The sequence below is a fragment of the Rhinatrema bivittatum genome, chromosome 3 (assembly GCF_901001135.1).
Source record: "Rhinatrema bivittatum chromosome 3, aRhiBiv1.1, whole genome shotgun sequence".
NCBI classification, from domain to species: Eukaryota; Metazoa; Chordata; class Amphibia; order Gymnophiona; family Rhinatrematidae; genus Rhinatrema; species Rhinatrema bivittatum.
Window position 1 is genome coordinate 329,389,960 of NC_042617.1, and position 16,768 is coordinate 329,406,727.

A 16,768-nucleotide genomic window follows, 5' to 3' on the forward strand; every position below is an offset into this window, starting at 1 on the left:
GGATTCCTTCTTTCCTCAGTGTTGCCGCCACTACCACCATGATCTTGGTGAATGTCTGAGGGGCGGTAGCTAGTCCGAAGGGTAGCGCCCGGAACTGGTAATGATGGTCCAGTATCGCAAAGCGTAGGAAGCGTTGATGGCCGTGGTGGACCAGGATGTTGAGATAGGCTTCGGATAGATCCAGTGAAGTCAGGAATTCTCCCGGCTGTACTGCGCATAGGGTTTCTATGCGGAAATGTGGTACTCTCAGGTAGCGATTAACGGTCTTGAGGTCCAGGATGGGCCTGAACATTCCCTCCTTCTTGGGGACGATAAAATAGATGAAATAGTGACCAGTATTTTGTTGGTGCGTGGGTACCGGGGTTATCACTTTTAGGCTGCGTAGTTTTGTCAGTGTGGTTTCCACTGCCGTCCTCTTGGAGAGGGAGTGGCAAAGTGATCTCACAAATTTGTCTGGAGGGATGCTGTGGAAGTCCAAATAGTATCCCTCTCGAATGATGATTAGGACCCACTTGTCCGACGTTATCTCGACCCATCTTTGGTAGAAGAGGGTAAGTCTGCCCCCTATGACTTCTTCCTGTGGATGGGTCTGTTGATTCTCATTGTGGGGTGCGGCCGGGGCCTGTACCTGAGCCAGCTCCCCTCTTGTTGTGTCTGTTCCGAAAGGACTGGGCCCTGCCTGCGGGGCAAGGTGCTTGGTAATATGTGTTCTTGTACAGTCTAAAGCGCTGGGCTCCTCTGCCCTTGGTTCTTTGGGGGGGGAGGAGCGCTGGTTTCTTTTGTTCCTGTCCTCTGGTAAAAGAGTACTGGAGATTTGCCCCATTTGTTGGCCAACTTCTCCAGTTCGCTTCCGAACAGCAGGGATCCTTTAAAAGGCATTCTCGTGAGGTTAGTCTTGAAGGTCATGTCGGCTGACCAATTTCAGAGTCATAGTTGCCTTCTGGCTGCCACTATGGAGGAGGTGCCCCTGGCTGAGGTGCACACTAGGTCTGAGGTCGCATCCGTGAGGAAGGATATTGCCAGTTCTAATGTTTCAGCGGACGTGGTTGCGTCTCTGGAGAGAAGAAAGCAGGCACGAGTCACAACGGCACAGCAGGAAGCGATCTGCAGGGTCACTGCTGCAATATCAAATGACTGTTTAAGGATGGATTCCTGACATTTGTCCTGGGCATCCTTGAGTGCAGCTCCTCCTTCAACTGGAATGGTTGTGCATTTTGAGATTGCACAGACAATGGCATCTACTTTCGGGAACCGAGGGAGTTCTTTGGCCGTGGGTTCCAGGGGCTATAGGGCTTCTAGGGCCCGTCCTCCTTTGAAGCTGGCCTCCGGGGCATTCCATTCCAGGTACGGCCTGCAGCATTGGGAAATAGCATGAGGTCTGACGGAAGGAGACCAAAACGGGGTTCGTCTTTGGCTCCGCTGTGGTACTCGCACCTGGAATAGCCAGCGTCTTCAGGGTCAGAGACACGAGAGATGGTAACTCGTCTTTGGAGAAGAATTGCAGCATGGTTCGGTACGGTTCCATCCCTGGAGGGTTTTCCCCTTCCTCCAGGGAGTCAGTCTCAACCCTCGAGGTGTCTGTGTCCCCTAAGGGGAGGATTTTGCTTGGATGGGGCACGTCTCGGGAGGTCTGAGAGGTGCTTGGAAGGTCTTGCGCTTCTGGTGGAGACTGGGGCTGTGTTGCAGGCGGTACCGATTGCGCCTGGACAAAGGTTTGCAGCCCTTTGAAGAATTCCTCCCAGGAAAAGGTCCCTGGGTCCATACTGAATCCAGTGGAGGCCCCTGAGGTGCCCCCCTGTGTAGGTGCAGAGTCAGAGATACAGAGGTCCGGGGCACTATCATTGGTGGATCTGGATCCCTCTACTGGCTGTGGGGGGGTTGCTTAGGTTCCCCCTGAGCCTCTTCGCACTGCAGACATAGGGCGGAGGCCACTTCATGTTGTGCAGCTCTCAGGTGGCAGGCTGGGCAGAGGGCTTGTCCCTTGGCTTTCTTGGCCGGTGGTGCCATGATTTGTGCGCGTGGAGTGGCTCAAAACCCGTCTGTGCGCGTAGGTGAGCGCGCTGGGAGGCTTAATTGTGCACGCAAGCTACTATTTGTGTGCCTGGCTAACATGAGCATGCAGCTGTGCGCGCCGCTGTGTGCACAAGTTGGTTGGGCTCACGGCTCAGTAGATCGGGCAATACGGTGGTCGGGGGGGGGGGGATGGCGCCAATGACCACGCGGACAAGATGGCGGCCCCCCCGGAGGGTCTCTACATGTGTGGACCCTCGCACCGGATTGCGGTCTAGCCCAGACGGGGCTGTTCAACCCGATTTACCAGATGCCGGAAGGACGATCTGGGCGGCTAATCGAGCCTCAGAGACCGGAGACTTTAAGAGAGGTTTCTACCTTACCTGGTCTCAGCGTTTCCCGGTCTCGTGCCGGGCAGTCTCAGGCTGCGGAGGGAGAGGGAGTTACCTTCACCGCCGCGCTCGATACTGCACCCGCTGCCTCTCAGCCACTCTGGGGGCTAAGTCCACGCCGGGAACCGGCTACCGGACCGAGGCTTATCTCTGAGGGATCTTAGAAATCACCTCAGGAATTCTCGACTGTGGGAGGGACCCTTGGGTATCACCACAGGAGAGCGGGGCTAGTCTTCTTGGGGTAAATTTTCTTTCTTCTTCTGTTTAAATTTGTAGTGTGAGGATGTGTTCCTATCTGCTTTAGGAGACGGAGAAATACTGAAGAGCAGAGCCTCCAGCACGGGTATATGTCTGTAGGCTGACGTCAGCTTTGAAATCTGACTCTGTCTCCCATCTGTACCCCATTGGACCTGAGTCCATCTGGCTGCACGCTAGGAAAGTAGCTATTACAAAGGCAACAAATCTATATTTTAGAAAAGTAAACAAAAGTACGAGGAAAAAGAAACTGATCTGGTTCTCAAAGGAGGTGGCTGAAAAAATAAAGGCAAAAAGAACAGCGTTCAAAGAGTATAAAGGATCCCAAAAAGAACACAGGGAAGAATATCTGTTAAAACTGAGGGAGAAAAAGAAAGAAATCAGGAATGCAAAAGGTCAAGTGGAAGAAAGAATTGTCAAAGAAGTAAAGCAAAGTAATAAAACATTTTACAGATATATCAGAGAAAAAAGGGAGGCCCAAAGTAGTATAGTGAAATTGAAAGGTGACAAGGAGCAATGTGTGAGAGAGAGACGGAGAAATGAAGGAAATATTAAACAACTACATCACTTCGGTGATCACCATAGAACAGCCTGGAGAAGGCCCATTGCTGGTTGACAAGACCGCAGACTGGGATGGGGTAGACGAAGTTCCATTTACAGAAGAATGTATGGGAAGAGCTAGGCAAACTGAAAGTGGACAAGGCCCTGGGGCCAGATGAGATACATGCCAGGGTAGTGAAGGAGCTCAAAGATGTGCTAGCAAGACCGCTGAAAAACCTGTTCAACAGATCCCAGGAAATAGGAGCGGTGGTGTGGGACTGGAGAAGAGCAATGGTGGTCCCACTTCACAAGAGTGGTAGCAGAGAGGAGGCTGGAAACTACAGGTCAGTTAGGTTCATCTTTGTGGTGGGAAAATTAATGGAGAATCTGCTGAAGGAAAGAATAGTCAACTACCTGCAATCTGGTGGGTTGTTGGAACCGAGACAGCATGGATTCATCAGGGGAAGCTCCTGTCAGACAAATTTGATTTTTTTTTGATTGGGTGACTAAAGAATTGGATCGAGGAAGACCACATGCAGAAGGCCAGTGCGTAGGGTGAATCTTCAAAACGATAAACATGTTAGTCTGGTGAAACAAAAATGACAGGAGTCAGGTGACACCTTATAGACCAACCAATTTATTGACGCATGAGTTTTTGAGGACAGACTACTTCATCAGATGCATGAAGTAATGTACTGGTAACAACGACGTGGACACTGTCCTCGAATACTCATGCTTCAATAAATTGGTTAGTCTTTAAGGTGTCACCCGACTCCTGTCATTTTTCCCACATAGGAATCTTGTGAATAAACTTAGAAGCTTGGGAGAGCATGTCAAGATAGTGGAGCGGATTACAAACTGGTTGACTGATAGGAGACAGAGTGTAATGGTAAACTGAACCTACTCTGAATGGAGACCTGTATTAAGTGGAGTGCCACAGGGATCTGTTTGGGGACTAGTTCTGTTCAATATCATTGTGAGTGACATTGTGGAAGGGATAAAAGGTAAACTGTCCATTTGAGGATGATACTAAAATCTGCAATGAAACGGACATACCTGAAGAAGTAGAGAGAATGAAAAGTGATTTAAGGAAGTCTAAAGAGTGGTCACAGATTTGGCAGCTGGGATTCAATGCCAAGAAGTGCAGAGTCATACATATAGGCTGCAGTAATCCAAAAGAGCTGTATGTGATGGGGGGTGAAAGACTGATGTGCATGGACTAAGAGAGGGACCTTGGGATAATAGTGACTGGTGATATGAAGACAGTGAAGCAATGTAAAAAGGCAATAGCTAAATCCAGAAGAATGCTGGACTGCATAGAGCGGAATAACCAGTAAGAAAAAGGAGGTGAGGCCTCACCTGGAGTATTGTGTTCAGTTCTGGAGCCTGTATCTCAAAAAAGAAAGACAGGATGGAAGTGGTCCAGAGAGGGGCGACCAAAATGGTGTGGGGTCTCTCCTGGAAGCTTATGAAGGGAGGCTGAAGGTTTTAAATATGTTTACCCAGGAAGAGAGGAGGTGCGGGGGAAATATGATACAGTTCTTCAGATATCTGAAAGGCTTTAATGATGCCTTCGAACCTTTTCTGTTGGAAAGGAAACCAGTAAAACTAGGGGGGGGGGGGGGGGTTGTCACAAAATAAATTCCAGGGGGAACAATGCAGAACCAACATCAGAAAATATTTCTTCATGGAAAGTGTGATGGATATCCGGAATGCCCTTCCGGAGGAGGCGGTAAAGAAAAAAACAGTCAAAGAATTCAAAGGGTCATGGGATAAACATGTGGATCCCTAAAGGCTTGAGGATGGAAGTGAAGAAAAGGGTGCAAGGGGTTAACCTCAGTGCGGAAGTTACTACCCTTAACCGAAGGCATGGGGATTACTACCCTTAACCAATAAGCCTTGATGCTTTTGCCGCAATTGAAACATTGCTCTCCACTTCTAAGGCAGGGGGAAAAAGGGGAATTGGATTCAGACAAACACCAATGAGGGCCCTGACTTTTACGGTTTAGGGTACTGATAAGCATGGGGATTACCTGCACACAGCAGCAGTTACTACCCTTAACAGAAGGCTTGGAGATTACTACCCTTAACCAAAAAGCCTTGATGCATTTGCACATCTGCAACATTTATCCCCGCTTCTACAGCAGGAGGAAAAAAAGTGAAATGGATTCAAACAACAATCAACATGGGTCCTGACTTTTTCGATCTGGGGTACTAACATGCAGATGTAAGGAAAAAAGCACAAGACTCCTTCTATGGCCAAGTCCAAAAGCAAAGCACATCAAGCAGCACTGTCAATTTTCCAGAAGGCTTCTCACCTCAGCAGTAATTTTTTATGGTTTGACAGCTGCTTTGTTTTGGGTAAATATTACTATCCTTATCATAAGGCTTAAGGATAGCTACACAGAATGGCAGTTACTACCTTTTAAGAGAAACATGGGGGTAACCTGCACAACGCAGTGCATATTACCTTAAGAAGCTTACTGGGCAGCCTGGATGGACCAGTTGGTCCTTTTCTGCCGTCATTTCTATAATTTGTATTTTCAATGTGAAAAACGTACAAGGGGTGAAGATTTTTATAAGGCACGCTAACTAGACAGACAGCACTTCAAGAGAAACATCGCTCCATGGTGAGACCGCACCTTGAATACTGGGTACAATTCTGGTCACCGCATCCTCCTGTGAAACCATCCTCAACACACTCGAAGCCATCGGCTTTACCCAAGTTATCATCTCCCCCACTCATAAAGCAGGGCACACCTTGGACCTCCTCTTTGTCAACTCCAGCATTCGCCTATCCTCTAAGCTATGCTGTACCCCTGTCCCATGGTCCGATCATGCTATTGTCAAATCCTCCATCTCCATAAAGATACCTAAACCATCCAATTTCCCCTCCACCACATCTTTTGTCTACAGAAAATCCTGCCCTAGTGAGGACCTCACTTCAGCATTCGCCAGCTCTTCGTTGGAACTCAACTGCTCAACTCCGAACGCAGCCCTAGACTCTTGGAGCCACATCACCTTAAAATTTGCAAACAAATTGTGCCCTATCACCACACATAAAATTAAACCATCTGCAAAAAAGCAAAACCCATGGTACTCCATGGAACTCCCCAGAACTCAAAGTAATGAAATATGAGCTCAGGCAGAAAGAACGTACATGGTGCAAAGGAGTACACTATACCCATTGGTCCTGAGTCCATCTGTCTACACTAAGGAAAATGAAATTATCAGGTAAGTAATTTCTCCATTTAAAAACAGAGAACATTCTTTTTCCCTCAGTGCACAATTAAGCTCTGGAATTCATTGCCAGACGATATGGTAAAGGCAGTTAATGTAGGTGGGTTTAAAAAAGGTTTAGACAAATTCCTCATATTAACCCAGCTGACTATTACCGGCATTTAGTGTTTAGAAACTTGTCAGATACTTGTATTGTGGATTGACCACTGATGAAAACAGGACGCCGGGCTTGCTGGGCTCTTGGTCTGACCCAGTATGGCAACTTCTTACGTACTTAAGGTAGATCAATGAAACAAGCTTCTACTTTAATGCATTTTTAGACAGAATGTGAAACATGTACAAGGGAGTGAAGACTTGTAAAGGCACTGTAACTAGTTAAAATCTGTGTTACTGCACAGTAGAAATTGAGAAAGCATTTCAGGTTCGGTTCTGTTCTTTCTGCAAATGATATCATCAAATAGCAAACATTCAGTATATTGTAGTTGTCTAAATCAATAGCCTTCAGAAAACAAAAAAAAGTGCCATTCTGTTTTCAGTATGCATGAAATTGAGCATTTAAATTAAGTGTATTTGAATGAGTAAACGGAGCAGACCTGAACTTTAGAAGTCAGAGCAGCCACACAGGGAATGTACATCAGGACATTTATCCATGAAGCGACACTGTAGAGGCAGTGCATCGGTAAAACTGTCATTGGCAAATTTCTCTAGCACATTTCTCATTTCAGCTCCTTGCTTCTTTGTGCTTTGCTTTTTAAAAAGTAATGATCTTCCAAGTTACCTGAAACATCCTTAAGTTTTGAGGACAGGTTTTGTACTGGTGAGCCTGTTTGTTTAAAAAACTTATTGTCAAACTTGAGTAGGGTATTCCAGGTTTACAAGACAAAGGAAGCTAACGTGGCAAATCTGGCATGCGTGTAGTCTTGTTAAACCAGAGGCAGTGAGTTCTCGGTAAGTGTGCTGTTCTCCAGGAATCTGTTTTCTTAACGTCATTAGTGGTATGGTGCGAATGGAACTGAAAACTTGCTCCTGCCTTTGTAGCTGAGAGAAGATGTGTGTGTGTGTGTGTGTAGCAAGGGCTTCCTTTGTAAACATGACTCGGCATGAGAAAGCTCCTCTGAGAGTGTTTTACTGCTTTTCTCACCAGTCTGCCTGGATTTCATTTCTTAGATTTTACAGCACATATTCGTTCAAGTGACTGTAGATCTCCTGAGGCAGGCCATACACAAATGGCCTGATTTTTCCAGGTGTGTTCTCACAGACAGGGAATGGGAGGAATCCTTTTGGAATTAAGGCTCTGAAGAGTGAAAACAGTGTTTAAATCCTGAGCTGGATTGTCTGTTTCTTTTTCTTTTTTTTTGTTTAATTTATCTGATAAAAAAAAAAAAGTCTTTTGATGTGCAATTAATATATCAAAAAGAAAAATCTAACTCATTCCGTTTCTATAAATTTGTAAGGGGAACATTTCTGTCATATGTTTCCATTTCATAGGCTGTGAGACATTAAACTGAATGACATAATTCATCCTGTCGGTCATGTGGCATAGTAAAGAAAAAATATTTCAGTATTCCAACTCAAAAAGCCTGAGTTGTTTTCATCTCCATTCCAGGACCAGCTGAGGCACTTAAAGCTCTCACTCCCTGCAGTGCTGCATCAGTTTCCCTCTCCATCAGTCATTGTTTGACTTTCATTAAGTTACAACTTTGCAGATTCCACTTAGGAGGAATTGAGAGTTCACACTCCCAGTCGAGCAAAAAAGTAAAGCCGGTGCTGCTGTCAACTGTCCTGCACTGCGCACACTGTTAACTATCACATGCACCATACTATGATGTAAAACGAGACAAAAAGTCATGTCCAAATGACCTAATGTTCTTTGGAGAAGAACAGGCATTAAAAAAAAAAAAGTAAAGACATCTTCCAAATTGTACCCTCTTATTTCTGTTCCAAAATCCAGGGTCTTAAAGCGATATCTGCTTCATGATCCCAGCCCTGTATATCAGAGACAAACTAGTTCAGTTTGTTTTACTGAGCAAGGAGAGGGCACCCTGAGGTGCCCTCTCCTTGCTCCTCTCAAAGCTGTGTTTCCCATTGTAAAACACCCCAGGTTTGGCTGGGTATTGTAACATAAATTGGACCTTTAGCTTGAAAAGTTTGGAACAAATTAGAGTAAACTCCCTGTGCTTCAGGGCCAATTTGGTGGAGTTGTCCTGGAATGTTAAAATGTATTCATAATTTCGCTCTGTAGTTTTACAGTATTTGATAAAATAAAAATTGTAAATTTAAAAAAAATGAATTCATAAAGCCTCATGTGAGAAATTTTCAATAATAGAAAGATAATGAAAAGTGGCAGTGTGAGGTCTCAGCTGTAATTCAAGGGTCATTAATTCTAAGTAAGCTCTCAGAGAAGGATTTCTAGAAAAAAACCAGACACAATGTAGCAAGTTCAGTGGCAATCCACTGCCATGTTTCATTATTGTTTTACATTTTTTGCTGTACTGTCTGCTGCTGCTGTTCTATTGCCTTGTTTGTCCACTTTTTGACTTTTGTTACTCTGTTTTAGATTTGGTCCCTCCTGATGCAGTTTTTCAAAAATTGGCCAGTATCGGGGAATTACTAATCCTTTTTTTTATTATTATTGAAAATTTCTCACATGAGGCTTTACGAATATGTTTTGCCTGTGAACCGCACACATTAGTGGACAGTGAATTGTATTCCCTTACCTGTTTGTTTCCACTCATATTGTGGTTTGGGTCTTTTCCACCGACGACATATTCTGCAGCAATATCAACTCTGTCTTACTAAGTGTCTGTTTACACACAGATTGCTGAATTAATTAATTAGGTGTCTGGGTCTATATTTTGCTGTAGTCCACTTTCTGCTAAGAAAATGTCATGATCTACAGGTGGACTTGCAGTAGCTGATGGTCAGGACCAAGGCACCAGAGCAGAATCAGGAGGCAGAAGTGTGGTCAGTCAGGCAGGGTCAAGGCAGGGTAAAGTTCATGCAGCGTCAGAGGGTAGGCCAAGGTCAGGACAGGTTGATTTCAGTCACAGTCAAGAAGCAAGCAACGGGGGTCCGGTGACGTCAGCCACCAAGATGGATGCCTGAATCTGAGATCCTCTCCCTCCTCAGCTTAAATCACTGCACTCCTTAACATCTGATCCTGATCAGAAGATCTTTCAGTCTCTGACGAGAGTCTTGATCCCCAGGATGGCAGCCAAGTGCAAAATGGCGGATTTGAAACCAATTTTCCTTTAGTAAACACACCGCAGAACTTGTCGAAGATACCAGTGGTCAAGGCCCGCTGATCCCCTGCAGAGGCAGAATCGGAGTTGCTGTCCCAGACACTCTCATTAAGCACCAGGAGAAACGAATTTCGGGGCTGGTTCCAAGATCTATGCCGGGATATGAAGCAGCATAAGCAGGAACTGTTGGAAATGATGGCTGACCTGAGAGAGGATATGATTGCGTAGATGCATTGGACACCCGCATGGATGGGCAGGCTGACTCATTGCACCACCTCACTGACCAACTGAAGGAGATGCAGTCTGAAAACAGGCAGATTGTCGACAAGCTAGAGGACCTGGAGAATAGGTCCTGGCGCTGCAACTTGAGGTTCAGAGTGGTGCCGGAGACCCCTGCCTATGAGGATTGCAAGTCTGTGGTACTTTCGATTTGTAATTTTTTGCTGCAAGCCTGCGACAGCAGCTTGCAAGAGACAGTTTCTGTTTGTACTGTTACGTTATACAGATCACATAGGGCACTGGGGGCCTAAACTGGGCAGCAAACCACGTGATGACATTACTTGCTTTCATAGTTTTTCAGTGAAGGAGCAAATTTATGTGATTGCACAGAAAAAGAGTGAGTGACTTTGGGAGGGTCACAATTTCTATTTTTACTGATTTGGCCCCTATTACCCTGTGTAAGCGCCAAGAGCTAAAAGAAGCAACCAGGGTGCTGAGAGCAGAGGGTGTCCCGTATCGTTGGACCTTCCCTTTTGTATTGCTCTTCATGATCAAGGGAACATGCTGTAAAGTCAAATCAATTGTTGAAGCTGCAGAGGTTTTTAAGGAGGCAGGTTTGCCGCTCGCCTTCGCAGTTTCTAAAGTTGTGAGTATATCTATGAGAGAGGTTTACTCAAGATGGCAGCGGATTGGTAAAGGAGGCTGGAGACTGAGATGCCAATCTGGCGAGGACCAACTTTCCACTTCTGATTCCTGCTGATTTTTTTTTCCTTTTTCCTCAGGACTCCTTACAAGGCAGTCTGAGATAATGCTCTAGTGTGGATCAGTTAATTTTTATTGTGAGATCTTATATGACTAGAATTTCTCTAGCCATATAAGGTTCAGTGTGTGAGCATTTACAGTAGTCTTTGACTTGACTTAAAATGTTTAATCAGTGGTTATCTATATTAAAGTTTGCAGGGGGGGGGGGGCTGTTGGGAGTCCAGAATGGTATACTGGTCATTTTCCTTACGAGGAGGCAGGATCTGCTTAAGGCGATGGGCAGACCATGTGTTTGGGAGGTGTGGTGGGTGGGATGTGGGTTACTTCAAGTTTTTTTGATGTGGAGTAGTTTACAAAGGTATAGAGGGATTGGAGGCTGTGGTGTTGGTAGGCAATTTCCCTGTTAATGGTTCCTGGCAGTGAGAGTTTAATAAACAGAGCGGTTGTTGGGAGTGGTGTATTTCATGTTGTGCTGTAGGATTCTGGCCCTTAATTAAGGGTCTTAATTCTCCCAGAAAGAGAGAGCTTTTATTTCAAGAACCTCCATAGCTTTGATACAGGAAACTCATTTAAAGAAACATTTATTGACATCTAGGGAGTTCCCCCATAGATATTTTGTCACTAACTCTTAAAAAAAAAAAAAAAAAAAGTTAATATATGGGGTTAGTATACTTCTTTCTCAGCATCTGGCCCATAAGACTATATTCCATTTGGCTGATCCTAAAGGCAGATTCCAAATCTTGAAAATTAAGGTTGGTTATGATTTGTATACCTTTGTTAATATTTATGCACCAAACCAGTATCAATATTCCTTTATGTAACCTTTGGAGCAATTGCTCTTATCTCATGCCGAGGGGTGGTTTATTTTGAGAGGCGATTTCAGTTTTATCACAGCACCCTCAATAGATATCTCCCAATCCCATATGCAGGGGCTGTGGGGCGTGAGGAGAACTCTTACCTTACTGATGGAAATCTGGAGTTTGGTAGACATTTGGCATCAGTGTTACCCGACTTCTAGGTTGTATTCTTTTTTTTTTTTTTTTTTTTTTTTTAAATAGATAAAGGGATAATGAACAGGATCATGGGAGCTAGGACAGGTAACATAACTTGATCAGACCACACTCCTGTTTAGTTAGATATACTGTTTAAAAATTACGACACAAGACAATGATACTGGCGTTTAAAAGATAGTTTATTAAAAGACTAGTCTTTCTGTAACAGTGTGGCAGATAGTTTACAGGAGTACTTAAAACTGAATACCACAGATGGGGTTTCCAAAGGTATGGTGTGAGAATTGTCCAAAGCTGTAATATTGGGGCTGATGATCTCCCATGTGACCTATGAAAAGGGGAAAGAAAAAAATTAGGAAGGTTCTCCTTAATAGAATTGTGGACCTTTCTCACTTACACTTTCCCACCTTGTCTCCAGATGTCCTTAACGATCTAAACATAGCATAGGATGAGCTTTGGTCCTTGGACTCTGATCTTATTGCCCATCAGTTGCAGATAGTTAAACCAGCCTATTTTGAGGGAGGTAATAAGACAGGAAGCTATCTAGCTAGACTAAAATAAAGAATGACTCAGAGTTTTATAGCCGAGATTAAAACTTCCAATGGCTCCATGGCCATGACTTCATCTGAAATTAGAAGTTGCTTTTCCCAGTTCTATGCCCAATTATATACTGACAACCCTAGTATCTCTGAAAAGGCCATTGACGCTTATCTTAACATAGTGACTTTGCCATCTCTTTCTCAAGCCCAACTACAATACTTGGATAGTCTCACCAGTACTATGGAGATTTTAAACGTTACTAAATTGTTGAAAGTGGTTCAAACACTGCAGGGATTACTGTGGTAGCAAAACCTGGTAGGGATCCAACTATATGTAGCTCCTACAGATCCATTTCTCTCATCAATTTGGACTTTAAAATCTTGGCAAGAGTTTTAGCTGAGCAGCTCAACTGGATTACATCTTAGTCCATTCAGATCAAGTGAGTTTTATACCTAATAGAATGGCGGCCGACAATGTACGCAAAATAGTTGACATCATCTGATGGGTTAAAAAAAAGAGAAAATCCCTTCCATCCTATTAACCATTGATGCTAAAAAAGCGTTTGATATGATCCACTGGTACTTTTTGTTTAAATGCACTTTGGGTCCCATTTTATAGGATGGATTAGGAAATTAAATGAGAATCCACAAGCCTGTTTTAGTCAATGGAGGGTATGGGGAAACATTTGTGGTTGGTAGGAGAACAAGACAGGTGTGTTCACTCCTTCTGCTTTTATTTGCTTTGTTCTTGGAGTTTTTTGGTATAAGGTTAAGAGCAGACTCAAATATCAGGTGAATACAATTTGGTAATAACCACTTGAAATTATCAGTTTGCTGATGACATTTTGTTCACCCTGACCGATCCATGTGATTCACTGGGAGGAGTCATATATGAGATGGACCAGTTCAGTGTGTCATGGGCTTTAAAATTAATCTCGACAAATCAAAGAGATTGAATGTCTCAATGATGGGCCAGAGCATAGAGCGTATTAGACATAAATTTCCTTTTAAATGGGCTAAGCAGAAAATTAAGTATTTGGGGGTCTATATCAGTGGCTGTGTTGAAGATTTGTTCATCTTGAATTATATCCCTCTGGTAAAGTCTATAGGGAAAGATATGGATAAGTGGGAGGGTTATGGGTTTTCTTGGCTGGGGAGGATCAAAGTCACAAAGATGAATATTCTGTCCAGATTTCTCTGTTTATTTTTAACCATACCCATTTTTGTTTCCTCTGCTTATTCTACGCTCTTGACAGAAGATGATTTTCAGTTTCAGCTGGAGACAAAGGCCGCCTAGGGTTTCACAGTTGGTTTTATAGGAGCCTAAAGAGCGAGGGGCTTTGGGAGTCCCTAATCTGCTCTGGTGTTTTGCAGCATCCCAAATGAGAATAATATAAATAAAAGACATAATGTAAAGCAACGGGTGCAGTTGGAGCAATTTTTAATTGGGACAATGCCTCCCCTAGCCTTAACGTGGCAACCAAAGCATTCTTGGAGACCTCTGCTATGTATGGCATTTATATTATGTAACTCTTTGAATGTATGATCTCAATGGTGTGATACATTGGTTGGCAGAAGGGATTATTTTTATTTAACATATCTTTCATAATAAGGATTTTCTTGCTGGTTTATAACTTAGAAACTTTTAGGGGCTGGAAGGATAAAGGAATTCATTGTATTGAGCAGGTGATGACGTGGTAAATTCTTAAATTTTAACAATATGATTACTCATTCTGTAGTAAACACATCTGATTTTCTTGCCCATGCCCAGGTGAGACCTTTTATCTCCTCTTTGGGGATCTCGGATTCTATAGCTCAAGGTAAAACCTTACTTGCACTATTGTGATAAGGCTGATATGTTAAAGGGAATTACCTCTAAGCTGTATGGCTTACTAAATAAGGAATTGCAGGAGTCTCCTAAACATATCAAGGCCTGGGAGAGAGATTTGGGGGAACCATTAAGTGAAGTAGAGTGGGGCAGGCTTTTCTTCATACGAGCAGATGTTCTATCTTTGCACTATAACAGGAAAATGGATATAAAGCTTTATTACGGTGGTATTTAACTCCTGAGAGGCTACATGTCTTGTACGCTATATTGATAACAAGTGCTGGAGGGGATGTGGGGAGTGGGGCTCTTTCTTTCATATTGGTGGAGTTGGGGGTTGATTTCTAATTACTGGAAACATATTGTGTCATGGATTGCTTCTGCAATGGATGTGGGAAATATTTTTCAGCCCAAATATATTTTGTTAAACATACCGGTGTCAGGAATTGAGCAATCGCGACAGAAGTTGTGTCAGCAGATATTCATTGCTGCATGGTGTGAACTCACAGCCTATTAGAAGCGAATGGAGGTTCCTTCTTTAAATGTGGTTTTGCCCAGACTGCATCAGTGCTATTGTCTAGCAAGGATTTCTACAAAGAATAATGTTGTTATCCTCACGGCGTTCTTTGATTGCCTACCTTGCTGTTTTCTAGCAAGGATTTCTGCCTTACAGAAAAATTCTATTCTTGAATTTGAGAAAATTTGGGTTCCTTATGTTGCTTGGAGGGAAAAGTCACAACTTTCCAGTTGATTGTCTGGTGGATACTTAGTGGAGGAAAACAGCTTTGTATGATCTAGAACGGCTATAACAGCTTGGTTTGTAATATGGTGTAAAGTTTGTGTTCAATAACTGGGGATATGTAACTGCTGCAAGGGGCCATGGTACTATTTTCCTTTAATGCTGTTGTGACGTTTTGAATACTGCTGATGCTTATCCTGTTCTAATGTGGAGGACATTGCTGATTGTTTTCTTTTATGTTTTCTATTTCTCTCCTTCTCTTCTGCATCTTGTCTTAGGAATCCTGAAGGGCGATGTGAGTGGGTTCTTGTGGGGAGTGATATATAGGTTATATTGAAACTGAAGTAATATTGTTTTGCACTTATCTAATGTCATAATCATTGTTTTGTTAACAATAAAAAAGTTTAAATAAAAAAAGTGAATCAAGCAACACGGCAGAGTCAGGAATCAAGCTGGGTCGCAGGAGAAAGGCAGCAAAAGAACAGGAACGCATGGAACTGAAATCTGTTGCTCAGTTATCTACTCTGAGATCGGAGCTTCCTTTTATAGGAGAGTAGTGGTGGTGGTGATGGGGCATGCCCGCAGGAAATAAAGTACACTGGGCCTATAAAAGTACTGAGTTGATGAGGGCCCTAGTCAGAACTGCAGGATACATCAGTGGATCAAGACACTGGGGACCATGCTGGACTCAGGACCCTAAGGTACAGGAGGCTGGGCAGCCTTAAGCTATTATTTAAATCTCCACTCAGGCGGGTTGTAACACTTAATGTTATACACCATTCATACAACCCCGATCCCGATTTTTTTCTTTTTATTTTCTTCTGTGTTTAATTATATTTTCTCTCACCCATTCATGTGTTACCATTTAAACAATTATTAAAGATAGAGGTGAATGTCTCATTCTGTGACTTTACTTCACTAACTCCAAATCCATTGGAGTTAGTGTTAGTCTGATTTATATGTTATAATCATCGACATTCCACCTACCTTCCTCTTTATTTTACTCAAAAAAATCTAAAACCGTCCATAATTTCAAACTTTGTCTCAGTCCAGCAAAAAATGCTTCATTCACCTTTTTCCTTTTGTTTCCCGTCAATTACCTAACTTAGTGCTGCAGCCTCACTTATTCAATGTCCTCCCTACAAGGCCTTGTTTCGAAACGTCCAAGTTTCTTCTTCAGGGGAGATGAATAATCCGATGTTTCTCCTTTCAATGTCTTAATGAAGAGTTGGATTGGCTATCATTGTGAAGTCATGAACATGGCAGGATGTGATTGGTTCACTCTGGAGCATTGGGAGTAGTATAAGAGGTAACAGGGACATGAGTGGAAAGAAACACTGTCACAGTGCAAAGCAGACATTGAAAGGAGAAACATCGGATTATTCATCTCCCCTGAAGAAGAAACTTGGACGTTTCAAAACAAGGCCTTGTAGGGAGGACATTGAATAAGTGAGGATGCAGCACTAAGTTAAGTAATTGACAGGTGAGGGAAAATATAATTAAACACAGAAGAAAATAAAAAGAAAAAAAATCGGGATCTTCATATAAAGGAATGTTATGAAAATACGGGGTTGTATGAATGGTGTATAATGTGCAGCCTTAAGCGGCATGTTAGAGAAAATCAGTCCTCCCAATTCACCACCATACCAATTCCCCCCACTTTTCAGGCTTACTCATCTGAGAAATTCAAGGACAAAGGTTCATGATATGAAGATGTAGGCTCAGAGGAATTGGGATGCAGTGCTTCTCATCTAAGAGGATGGAATTGCCTAAAAGCAGATGAAGTACAACAAAAGTCATGACTGTAAGTCTGTCTGGGACCAAACACAGGTGAGAGAATAGTATGCAGAAGAAATGAGGGGAGCCTGGCTTTTGAATTACTTACAGAACCCTATGTGCTAAATTGCATGGGATATTTAGGGGGAGCCCCAAAGAGCAGAAGGCTAAATAGACTTGCGCAGAGTGGAAGTATGGCTGCATCTAGCTTCATAGTAG

The 16,768-nt window shown here is 43.3% G+C and overlaps 1 protein-coding gene and 1 long non-coding RNA gene across 5 annotated transcripts in view; one reads left to right on the top strand and one right to left on the bottom strand.

Annotated features, from left to right (window-relative positions):
• The window catches only part of ATG5 (autophagy related 5), a 305,920-nt gene that overhangs the window by 55,149 nt on the left and 234,003 nt on the right, over nt 1-16,768 (top strand). The gene's annotated exons all lie outside the window — the stretch shown is intronic.
• LOC115087780 overlaps nt 11,843-16,768 on the bottom strand; it is a 40,699-nt gene continuing 35,773 nt past the window's right edge. Inside the window, exon 5 of the long non-coding RNA XR_003855610.1 lies at nt 11,843-11,998. This is a non-coding gene — a long non-coding RNA (uncharacterized LOC115087780). The remainder of the gene's footprint in view (nt 11,999-16,768) is intronic.